We start from the raw sequence: 7,363 nt of genomic DNA, 5'->3' as shown, positions 1-7,363 counted from the left end.
CCAATCTGCTTAACCAATTAGCTGTCCCTCGAGAATGTTCACTCTCATTCTCCTCCCTTGCAATGTTCAGGATCCCGCAAAAGAAAAAGATATGTCTACCTTAAAAGTCAACTCCACAAGAAGAAGATGAATGAAGAACGAAGTGTCTGGTCTAAATGCATCAGATCTGATAATTTGTTTCCCTGTTTATTGCGTTATTAATTTATTATCTCGCTTTGCTGCCTTTTACTAGCAGCAACTAATTCTCTAGTTCATATGTAGGGAAGATATTGCATGGGGTAGTGTAGAGGAAAATAAAAACTACTACTATGTACTGTAGAAAGAATTAAGCAATCCTCTTGCTCTGAGCAGTCTAGCCATTTGGCAGTTTTCTAGCCTCGTCTGAACAAGCCTCCCTAGCCATGTAGCATCACCTAAGCGCTATTGGCTCTGATAATTACAAGTACTTTGCACACACGTGGTTGGCTGCCAGAGTTAGCATATACGCACAAATAAGTAGAGCACACAAATAATTCAACTTGCTCAACAACCATTTTAGTTGGAGCTTGCTATGGGTGCATAAATATTCGTTCAGATGGACCGCATAATCAACATTGTCAACCAAACCATTGTGCAAACGTACCTAAGGATTAAAAACTGGAAAATGAAAGTGTTTGAAAAACCAACACGATAATGCGGGTTGTACCTCGCTGTGCTGTCTAAGACGACAACGACGAACAGCCGCGTCTCGGCGAAGCCGCGGTCAATGTCGCAGACGGTGCAGGTGCGGCGGGGCTCGATCTCTTTCAGTCGAAGGAGATGAGGGTCGAGCAGAACTCGGAGGCGGAGGCCTTGCAGTTGTCGAGGACGGAGCGGAGCTCGGGGGCGAGGCGGGGCGTGCCACAGACGGAGGGCGTGGAGGCGGCAGGCGGGTTGAACTGGAGCTTGCTGGAGGCGACTGGTAGCAGCTAGCTTCGGGGCGGAGCTCCGGCACGACGGCGGCACGTGGTACGGGTCAGCCGACAGAGAAAGTCGACGTCGGGGCAATCGGAGAAGAGCGAATTGACGGCTGCGCGTGGAGGAATTTTTCGCTCCGGGGTGGAGGGGGAAGGGCTGGTAACCCTAGCACGCTGCTAGTTTCATGCCTGGACACGGCACGCGCCTAATAAACAGGCCCCTGACTGACAGCATCTCTAGCACATCCCGTACCCTCGCCAGGCGCGTTTTTCCGTTTTATGGGACGGTTAAAAAAGGGCCCGAGCAGTAAAAACGGTCCGACCCATAAAAATTTTAATGTCGAAGATCGTGTCGAGTTAGCTATACAGATTGTTTGCTATGAGATCGACAGGAAAACAGTTCAAGAATGATTAATAAAATCTATGTCCATTGCATATTAAATCAAATCAGTACTATCAATATACAAGTCTCATACGATGTCATTTTAACGATGGAACCACAAAAATCCGAAATATTATAAAGTTCACATTTTAGAGCTATATGGGTCAAATTCGAAAATTACAAGGTTCAGATTGATATTAGAAATAAAATTCAGCTCATTCAACTGCAAAGGCCCGCGCTGATCAACTGAACATGAATATAAGAGAGGTTCAAACTAATATTACCACTTATAAAGCTGATTTTGAAACATCGTCATTTTTGCAAAGGGGTCAGCCACTAACAAGTCATGTATGGGGTTGACACGATGACTTCCGATTACTCCATCAACTGAAGTTCCAAAATGAAATTCGGCCTTTTCGGAGCTTATTCCATTCTGCCGCAGCCGCGAGGGCTGATCAACAATCCATTCATTTTTGCAAAATAAATATAGGGCAAACCTCATGTAACACCCCGAGACCGATGCGCCTGGTGTCTTTCAGTTATTCGTTGTTGTTGCCATGTCATTTGCTTGCCTGTTGCACTTTGCCATATCATCATATGCATTTCATCATCATGGTTTTCAAAACTTGCATCCGGTCATTTTCTCCGTTGTCGGAATCCGACACTCTCACACGCACCCGTCGCACCTCCTAAATCTTGTTTCGTGAGCGGGAGAAAAACGTTTTCGGAATGGACCGAGAGTTGATGAGTGGTCTTGGTACATCACCGGTAGACCGCCTGTCAAATTTCGTTCCAATTGGAGGTCGTTTGATGCCCCAACGGTTAACTGCGTTAACCGCCAGAACCCTCTCTCTTTGCAGCCCAACACCCCTCCACAACAGCCCACTAGCCCATCTAGACCCCCTCCATGCTCTTCGCCGTTGGATCACAATCGTGTGGGCGAAAACCACACCTCCATAGCTCACTCCTAGCTCCCACCATCTATAAATAAGCCTCCCCCTCCTAATTTTTCGGGCAAACCCTAGCTCCCCTCCTCCTCGTGCCTCCGGACGCGTCCGCGTCGCCGGCCGGGCCAACCGGAGGCCGCCTGTCGGATTTCGGGTTCCGGCAGACCCTTGAGGTTCGAACACTGGGGTGCGCGCGGAGATTTCGCCCTCTACCTACTTGCTCCTCGCCGAATTGCTAGGATCTAAACTACGAAAGAAACAACACAAGAGACACAGGGTTTATACTGGTTCAGGCCACCGTTGTGGTGTAATACCCTACTTCAGTGTGTGGTGTGGTGGATTGCCTCTTGGGCTGATGATGAACAATACAAGGAAGAACAGCCTCGCGAGGGTCTGTTCTTGGCTGGTGCGATGAACTGCTAGGAGGAGTTCAGTCGCTCTCTCTTTCTCTCTCTCTCTCGATTCTAGATGTATGTCAGATACTAGATCAAGCCCCCTCCACCCTGTCGGTGGCTAGTCCTATTTATAGGCAAAGACCCTGGGCCTCTTCCCAAATATGGAGCGGGAAGGGCGCCAACAATTGGCCATTTTGAAGGGGAACAGCGGGTACACTTATCCTGACTAAAGTTGGTCCTCGCCTGTCAAAGGCTCTGGTGGTGACGCCGGCTTGGGCTCCACAATGACTTCCTTCCGGCCGTTGGGCTGGTCTTGGTCTCGTTGCACCAAAATAGACGCCTTTGCTTGATGCTCTCGCCTGTGCTTGCTCCCTTTGCACCAAAGAGGAAAGGAGGACACTGCGCGGGTTGGCGCCCGACTGGCGCCCTTGGTCGTCATGGCTTGCGTCATGGGCACCTCGCGAGGTACCCCGCCTTGAACTCTCCGCCTCCTCGTGAGCTAGCCTGACGAGACCGTGCCTGAGGAAGCTCCTTGTCGTCCGCCCCGCGAGGCTTGGCCCCTCGCGAGGGTCTTGAGCTTGTGTTGATGAAGATGGGCTGTGCTGGGCCTCCTTTGAGCCACGCCGCAGGCCGCAGGCAGGCAAGTCTGGGGACCCCCGTTCCCAGAACACCGACAGTAGCCACCGGGCCCACGGCGCGCCCGAACTTGGCCGAGCAGAGGGGCGAAAGGGCAAGTGCGAAGCGTCGCGGGCCCTAACAGCCTGCGGCCTTGGGCGCCGTGGCGGTTGATTGGATGTGGGCGCCTCTACAACCGCGCGAGTTGATAAAGGAGCGGCATCTCCCTTGCCTCCTTTACTTCCTCCAGTTGTTTCTCAGATCCCCTTTCTTGCGCCTCTCCTCCCTGCTTCCGAAATCTTCAGATCTACTCCGTCTGCGTGCCCCAGCCAGTCATGGCGCCTCGCCAAGCCCCGGCCGGAGCTTGGTATTCGCCTGCCTTGGACTCGCGAAATGTGTCAGAGGCGAGCCTTGCCCGGGTGCGCCAGATGGCGGAGGCGCAGGGCATCAATGGGGTGAAGGCGTTCAAGGCCGGCTCTACCATCCCTGAAGGCCGAGGGAGCACCTTCTATCCGCTCTTCGTGAGCGCCATCGTCGCCGGCCTGGTGCCTCCCTTCTCTGAGTTCTTCTTTTCTGTCCTCCGCCACTATAATATTCAAGCTCTGCACCTCCATCCCAACTCTGTCCTTCTTCTGGCAATCTTCGCCCACTATTGCGAGGCTCGCGTAGGGGTGAAACCCTCGGTGGCCTTGCTACGCCACTACTTCTCCCTCCGGACCTCCCGTGCTTCCGCCTCCGCGTGTGCGAGCTTCGTCGCGTACGGCGGCTCCATCGCCATTTCGAACCCTGGGAAGAGGATTGAGGGCTTCAGGAGCAAGTGGGTCTTGGTGGATGCTGGGCGCATCCACCCTCGGCTGGTCCTGCCCACGGAGCACCCCGCGAGCTCCGACGACTGGTCCCGAGTGGAGCTTCTGGATCCCCGCGCGAAGCTGGTGTTGGAGAAGATGGACGCAGATATGAGGCCGGCCAGCATGGCGGCGGCGAAGCTGACCGGTGTGTTGCTGCTGAGGGAGTTCCTGGAGCATCAGCTGGCTCCGTTCCGTCAGTACTCGCTTCCGATGTGGAAGCCTCACCCGAGCCCCGTGGTCTTGGCCGACGAAGATCTGGCTGCGGTCCTCCAGTCCTTGGTTGGGGGCGACGTGGCGAGGCCGGAGGGCGCTCCTACGCCCTTGTTCCTTCGCGAGGATTGGGAGCAGGTGGTGGGGTCCATGCCCGTCTTCAACGGGGACGGGCCCATGCCCGTGGAGGCTCCAGAGGACCTAGTGGACGTGTCCTCCGATGACTCCAGCAAAGAGAAGGAAGAAGGGGAGCGGGAAGAGGGGGTTGACTCAGAGGCGGAGTCAAGGGCTCCTCCCCTTCGACGCAGGTCCCGCACTCTTCGCCTCCCCCAGAGTGACGATGACGAGGATGAGGATGAGCAGGGCGGCGGGAGCCTGCCTCCGATCCCAAAGAAGGACCGGACTGGGCTGATCCCCCGCGGGTCTGCCCCGGCCCCGAGGCGATCTGCAGGCGCGCCTCTTGCTCCCGAGCCCCTTGAAGCTGATCCTAGCAGCCGGCTCTCAGGCTTTAAGTACGGCCGGAGGCTGCTTGAGCCCACCAGCAATGACCTGTAAGTGCTTGATTATTGTTCTGTTGCCGAGACTTGATGCTCGTAACTTCCGGCCAGGCTGGCACCCGCGGCAAAGAAGCCGAAGGGAGCCCCTGAGGTCCCATCCGTGGCAGTGCCTCTGCCCGAGAAGGAAGGTGACCGTGACGCGCAGGCCTCTCCTGCCCGGGCATCCTCGCGAGGCCAGGCTGAGCCTGCTGGGGCGAGCTCAGCCCCCTCGACCCAGGCGACTCCCGAGGTGCCCTTGCCTGACGCCGCCACCACAGCCGTCGTGGCGCAGCAGGTTCCGTCTCAGAATACTATGGTCACGCAGCCGTCTTCCCCTCCTCCACCGACTGCTGCTTCTCCGAATACTGTCCTGGACCGCGCCATTGCCGGTCTGGACCGTCTGCGGCAGGATCTTCTGGGCGCCCACCCTCGTCTAGTGGCCGGGCGCTTGGAGCTGGCTTCTGGCTGGATTCGCTCCGATGCTTCGATACGGGCGACGCTGGTCCAGGCCTCGACGGCTTGCGACGAGGAGAAACAGGCCGTTCTTGAGGCGAAGGTTGCCCGCGATGCTGCCCTGGGGGAGGCAGCTAGCGCCCAAGGTCGCTGTGAGGCGCTGGAGAGCGAGCTGAAGGGCCTGCAGAACCAGCTTGCCGAGGAGGCCCGCCTTCGCCAAGAGCAGGAGGAAAGCATGAAGGCTCGTGAGGCGGCCGTCAAGGACCTGGAGGCCAAGCTCAAGAGACGCCGTGGCCGCCTAGGCGTGCTGGAGCAAGAGCTGGAGGCGAGGAAGGTTGAGCTGGACGGCATGGCCCGGGTTCTCGCCGAGGATCGCGTGGCCTTCGCGGATATGGAAGAGAAGGCTCGCACTTCGCTGAAGACGCTTTATGACAGCGGCCTTGAGAGCCCACTGGCCGGCGAGGAGGATGGCCCCGCCAAGCTGCTTCCCTTCCTGGTTCGCGCCCTTCAAGACGTCACCCTTGGCGTTGGCCCTACGGCTGAGGCCGAGGCACGCGTCTTGTCTTCTGCAGCGCTGACGCGGGTCTTCACCCACATCTATCTTCGTGACCCCAACATCGACCTCGACAGCCTGCTGGAGCCAGTGAGCGGCGAGCGCGCCGCTGCCGCCGCTGAGGCCGTGAAGGGTCGTGCGGAGGCTCTGCTGGGGAAGTTCCGGGCCTTTAGTACCAGGCCGAAGCAGAGCGCTGCTGGCCCTGCTGCTCCACAAGGCGAACCTGCTCCGCGCAGCTCCCCCGCCGGCAAGTGACCCCGTCGTGGCTCCCGTCCTACTTTCAATTCCTGCGCATGTACCATGCCTCGGGGGGGCGTTAAAACTTATGTTTGATGTTGTGATAACAGTATGGACTGTAATATTTGCTTTTGAATTCCCTGAAATTTGTATTATTCCTTCCTACTTTCTTATGTTCTATGCCGGCAGAGCCCGGCCCCGCGCATACCTCAGCCGCCATTGACCCCGACCGGAAACCAGGACGGGACCAAGGAGTGAGGGGCTACGTGACAAGTTAGGCTCCTGAGTCGCGATGCTCAGGAGTCCCCCTTGGCGCTCGAACAACAAGTAGGGAGGCGAGATGTGGGGGTGACTCCTTAGGGAAGTGAGATGCGGGTGGATCTGCCGTTCTACGTCTGCAGAGCCCGGCCCCGCGCATACCTCAACCGCCGTTAGCCTTTCAGAACTAAGGAGTGAGGGGCTACGTGACCAGTTAGGCTCCTGAGTCGCGATGCTCAGGAGCCCCCCTTGACGCTCAAATGACCTTAGTACCTTGGCTCCGCTCGGGGAGGGACGTGCGACGAACCAGGCCCGGGGGGGGGGGGGCCTGGCCAGGTGGCGTGCGTCTGGGCGTGACCCAGGCGCAGCCCCCGTGCCCAGCCCCTTCGCGCGGCACTCCCGAGGGGAGGCGTTGCGTCAAGGCCAGACACTGAGCTCCGGGCTCCCTAAGGTTGATGCGGCCTGGAGGCCAGCCTCAGTTGTTTATCACCAGCGCGGAGCATAGCGCTTCCGTATGCGTACGGGCATAGCCGCTCCTCGGCAGTGTCGTCAGCCAGCGCGGAGCATGGTGCTTCCACTGGTGCGTGGGAGGGGGCTCCGCTCCGGGAGGAGCCCCCGAGGCGTATACAGCCCCACTCTGACACGTGGCTGGCACGGTAGGGCTTGACGAGGTGTATCTGGGCACCCGTGAGCCAGCGCGGGACTCGCGGGGCCCTACCTCAAGGCGGGTTGCGCCTGGCTCTGGGCCTTATCTTGGAGTGTGTTCCTGCAAATTTGGCCAGATGCCGGTGCTCTACGTCTTCGGGTCCCGGCTCTCGGGCTAGTCTCAGCCATCGCTGGCATGCCAGGTCGTGATGCCATGGACAAGACCAGAGGGTGAGGGCCAGAGAGCCGGTAGGAGCCCTGAGTCGCGATGCTCAGGCACCCCCGCTTTAACGCGCAAGCTGGGTTAGATGTTGAAACTCTACGTCCTCGGGTCCCGGCTCTCGGGCTG

At 57.8% G+C, this 7,363-nt stretch overlaps 1 protein-coding gene across 2 annotated transcripts in view; it reads right to left on the bottom strand.

Moving 5' to 3' along the window:
- LOC119308178 overlaps positions 1-1,125 on the bottom strand; it is a 5,676-nt gene extending 4,551 nt beyond the window's left edge. Inside the window, exon 1 of one of the 2 annotated variants that reach the window (XM_037584299.1) lies at positions 686-1,125. The gene's annotated coding sequence lies outside the window, so the exon portion shown is untranslated. The remainder of the gene's footprint in view (positions 1-685) is intronic. The other variant, XM_037584297.1, reaches the window with a different exon arrangement.
- Between the last annotated feature and the right edge of the window lie 6,238 nt (positions 1,126-7,363).

The sequence above is a fragment of the Triticum dicoccoides genome, chromosome 5B, assembly GCF_002162155.2.
Source record: "Triticum dicoccoides isolate Atlit2015 ecotype Zavitan chromosome 5B, WEW_v2.0, whole genome shotgun sequence".
Lineage (NCBI taxonomy): Eukaryota > Viridiplantae > Streptophyta > Magnoliopsida > Poales > Poaceae > Triticum > Triticum dicoccoides.
Note: the sequence above shows the minus strand (reverse complement) of the source record. Positions and strands in the feature narration are given on the sequence as shown.